The sequence below is a fragment of the Bidens hawaiensis genome, unplaced genomic scaffold (assembly GCF_021521415.1).
Source record: "Bidens hawaiensis isolate Kalapana, Puna unplaced genomic scaffold, B.hawaiensis_p1.1 tig00040155_1, whole genome shotgun sequence".
NCBI lineage: Eukaryota > Viridiplantae > Streptophyta > Magnoliopsida > Asterales > Asteraceae > Bidens > Bidens hawaiensis.
Window position 1 is genome coordinate 85,001 of NW_027505654.1, and position 5,337 is coordinate 90,337.

Consider the following 5,337-nt stretch of genomic DNA (forward strand, 5'->3'; position numbering starts at 1 on the left):
AAAGAGACAGGGGGCTAGAACTCACATGGAGACGATTTCTCTCACCGTCAATGGTAATGCCCTTCCTTAACTGTGCACGGCTAACTGTACAATACATTACGCTCGTCAATTATCCATTACTACTACTTATTACATCTAAGTTAATTAAACCCGCAACTAACGGGGGTCCGGGGGCAGCGCCCCTGGTAGCGAGGTCTAGGGGCGGCAGCCCCTAGCAGGGTCCAAAGGGCAGAGCCCCTGGCTGGGGTTTCGCTTCGCATGACTTTTTCGCTTCACATGAAGCCTTTTTCGCTTCGCATGACTTTTTCGCTTCGCGTGGTCATGCGATGCGAAATCCTTATTTCGCTTCACATGGTCATGTGATGCGAAATACTTATTTCACTTCTCATGGCTGTGTGATGCGAAGTCGACTTATGCGAAAATAACCTTCTTTTCATTACTTTTGACATTTTAAGCCAAATTGCTCCGTGACTCATCCTTAGGACTCGATTTTTACCCTTTTATGGGTTTTTGGTCATACCAACTTTGTATACCCGTGTTTTATGAGGTCCGAACATCACCTTTTTGTCGTATATCATACCCATGAGGTTATAACTCACCAAGTTTATGTTTTTCTTACATCTTACAACCCGATCTACTAAGATATCGATTTGTATGTCGAAATCAACCACAAAACTTAACCTTGTTGGCCAAAATTCACCTTTGGCTTCGGGTTCGGTTCGGATCTGGACAACTCGAGGATCTAGACGTGTTCTTGTTGTTTGAAGACACTTGAACGCCAAGATCTTCCTTACTTTAGCCCGGATTCGGATTCGGGTCTTGAGAGAGAGTATGCGTGTGTTCTAGGGAGTGTGTGTGTGTGTTGTGGGAAGAAAATAGTGAAAGGATGGGGGGATGGCTTTATATAGAGGGCTATGGACCCCACCACCCACTTCCTTTACCAAACCCAATCCTTATCCAAACACTTAACACACGACTAATTTAACGACATACAGTTAACAACAAAACTTTCCGTTATTTATTATTTAACAAAAGTTGGATGTTACAAATGAGTTATATGCCACCATCATTTTTCATTTGAAATTATTCTAAGTTTAGTAATTTGGTAAAACAAGAATGATATGTACGTAACACCTTTATTAGAAGAAAAAGATTTTCTACATAGCAATTTCAAATTTGAAATGGATACTTAAATTTTAAAATATGGGAAATTATAGAAATTTCTAATGATCAAGATCTTATAAAATTTAAAAAATGAGATTTTAATTTGATAATTCAAAATTTTACAGCCCCTTAATTATAATAATTACTTTTCTTTCAACAGTTTACATTTTTGTCCATAACTTTAATAGAGATATATTTTCTTTGAACGATTTTTTAAAATTTCCTTTTTCTTTAACTTATAATAATTAAAGCTAATTTTTAACTCTCAAAATGTTTAGAAAAGCTTTCTTAAATTTTTAAAAATAAATATTTTTTCTTTAATGTTTTTTATGTTTAATTTATTTTTTTCTTTTTTATTTAAATTATTATAAATATAACTAATTTTTAAATCTAGAAATGTTAAGTTAACCATGTTTCTTATTTATTTTTACTGTCATTTAAGTTAAAGGTTACATAGTCCATATTAATTCATCAATATACCAATTAACAAATGCATCCTCGTCAGCACTCTCCTACGGCATTGCTGTGACGCATGAGCTCCAATACTAATTAATAAACAAGTTTTTTATTGGTTAAGGTAAATAAAAAAATTTATTCATTTTTCAGAATGGATACATACATACATTCATGATCTTATACAGCACATTGGTTTTACTGAGTCTACACGGGTTTCATATCCTATGAGCAAGCACATCACAACCTTTTTCCCTTCGAGATAGTCCTTTTCTGCCTCATCTAACAAAAGTTCGTCAATTGATTGTGTCACACCCCAACCTAAGGCGGAAATGCCGGGGCGTGATCTGATTGATCACAGCTCGAAGATACTATCATATAAAATGTGACAATATCTAATTAATTTTTAATTCAAATAATACACAATATTCAAATTCAACAATACAATTCAAATAAATCAATTAAATTTAAGTTTGTCTTCAATATAACCCAATGGTCTTTCTAAGTATCCATCCTTCAACTCAGGCAACCTGCATATGCGTAGAAAATGAAGTTTTGGTCAACAACACATGTTGAGTAAGTTTACCACCAGTTTTGCAATAAAATAAGATAATATAATAAATAAGCAAAACGTAATAAATGCGGCAATGAAATCAAACCATAAGCATGTAAGTTGTCGATTAAACCATTGCCAAGCGAATCGGGCGCCGGTAAATCAACCATAAGCATATAAGAATAAGACCGTTGCCAAACGAATCGGGCGGTGGTCATTGAGAATGAGAACCCTCTCCAAGGGGATATGTCAAGCGAATCAATACAATAACGCATAAGCACATAACAAGTAGATTTGATTAATCACACACAATTACACGTTTGCTATTTTTGATATGTATGTATATATAGATAAGTATATATAGTATTATATACGCATATGTCCCCAAAACGTTTATGAAAATCGGGTAAAATAGGGGAATGATAAAACTCACCTTAGATGGAATAAGCCAAACGGGAATGATTACAACAAGAACGATAATCACGCTCTTCGAGAATTACCGACAAGAATCCTAATTAAATAATGTTACAAGTGAATTATAAATGATATAATACATATAATGGATTTGGGATTTTGATGTGATTTGAGTTACAATTTTGATTGGTATATTACGGATTAAACGATTGATCTCTACGAATTATTATTGTCGTTTAGTTATAAAAATCATTGTTTTATCGTATAATCGAACTTACAAATAATTAGTTTAATAAATACAAGTTGAGAACTATTATAATAATAATCGTTTAAATATGTAATTATAGTAAAATTTATATCTTAAAATCATTAACGAAATTTGATGGTAAGAATATAATTAATACTTTTAATATATTTAATACGTTTATTATAGTTTTTATTTAACAATAATAATACATATATAGATAGATATACATACATATAATATATATATATATATATATATATATAATAAATATGAGCAAATTTATAAAAATGTTCTAACGGCAAAAATATTAATATTGGTGTCGAGTTTTTAATGAAATAATTATTATCTATTATATATATATATATATATATATATATATATATAAACACGAAACTTGTAACGAGATCATTTGACACAAAACGTTAACTTACGATGTCGGTTAATTAAAATAATGTTTATTTGATATTTAATATTAATCCTTAATGTATTATATATTATTAAATATAATTAAAACAACAAAGAGGATGAAAATACCAAAACAAAAAAAAACGTTGGCCGTGACTCAAACCCGCGACCTTTGGCTTGAACACACACACACACCAACCACTTGAGCTGGTGTGTCAGTTAGTTGTTGAACGAAAACAAACAGTTATATACAAAAATTGATAAAACCCAAATTGAACATAAACCCTACACCTGCAATCGATCAATCCTTGAATTGTTTGTTTAATTAAGGTTAGGGCTTTTGTAAAGCTAATCATGATGATCACAAAACATATAACTTATTACCTGATCTGTTGACTAAATACGGGTTAATCGTGATTAACAGTGGCGGCGAAGAAGACGTCAGACGAGGTAGAAGGAGACTTCAAAAATCCAATTAACTGTATAGGTTTAGTAGGCGCCGTTCTTAGAGTCGTACAGACGAGATTAATTGAATTAGGGTTAAGCCTAGAATAAATAATCGATTTTGGGTTAAGTCGGTTAATCGAATAAATCAAATTCGCGACGTATAAAATCTTGTTTCCTAATTACTTGAGTTGTTTAGGCCGAAAATAAGAAGAGTAATCAAAAACTGGATTCAATTCCTATTTTAGATCGAAGATTGTGGCTCAAGTAAGCTAACGGGTCACGGTTACGGGTCTTGGGTTAACGGGTTTCGGATTTGGTTAAATGGGTTATTAAGAGGATATGTGAAATTTGTATTTTAGTCCCTATAGATTGAAGGTGGAAACATTAGAGGGTTAAAGTTTAGTTTCGGGTTAAAAATGTACGTTTTTGAAAGTTAAATATATTATAAATAAATATAATAAATAAATATTAATTGTATAAATTTTTCTCGATAAACGTGATATTTTTCATTGTTAAGATTCCCCGAACATAACACGGGTCGGGTTATGGATATAAGTTCGCACGTGAAAAACCCGAGTTGTTACAAATTGGAACCCTACAATATGCAACTTTGTCAAGACCCGGTGCTACTTTTGTTTTGTTGTAAACAAAGTGTGCCAATACATGCATGCTCCTTCCAAGAACCATTTTAATGTTGCAAAACGCAACCTACTGTATTTTAAAGACAATTGATACGGGCTAGTTATTTGTCACAACTTTGTTCCTTCATGCCTTCTCTTATGCTGGGAGGGCTGGTTGCCCGGATGACCATCAAGGGTTAACAAGAAACCCAATACTAACATGAGAACTCCCCACCCACTTTCTAGCCATAGATTTTAAGATTGGATGGTTGAGATCGTTTCTAGAATTTGGTTCCACATGATCAAAAAGTAAAATGTTACATTTAGTATTATTTTATTGTAGGGGGTATAATAGGAATGTAATTGTGGGGAAAAGAATACACAACCGCAAAAAGCAACTTTAGGATGTGTACATGGTTTTCTCTCTACCTTTATATAATCAGGCATGCTTACATTTATTACATCTTTTAAATGCTTTACATTCAGGCATGTTTTGCACGTTTTACACACATTCACGTATTTACACGCTTTACAGTTGCCAATAAATGTAAGAAATAAAGCGGGAGACTTGTTTTACATCTGTTACATCGCTTACATCTTTTAAATGGTTTACATTCATGCGTGTTTTACATGTTAAACACATGTTTACATAACTTACATCCTTTACAACAACCAATAAATCTATGAAATGTAACTGGTCTGGTTAAAATTATATAATCAGGCGTGTTTTACATCTGTTACATCGTTTACATCTTTTACCTGCTTTACATTCAGACGTGTTTTACACATGTTTACATATTTTACATGCTTTACAACAAACAATAAATGTAAGAAATGTAACTGGTCCAGGTAAAATTATATAATCAGAAGTGTTTTTACATTAGTTACATCGTTTGCAGGTTATCACATCTGAAAAATGAGAGAAGTAGTATGGAGTTTAATTAAGAGAGAAAGTTATGTGTGTATGTTTAGTGTGTGTTAGAAAGAAATATAAGAAAGATAAAATGCAGGTTTTGACATTATCTAGCCAGGTA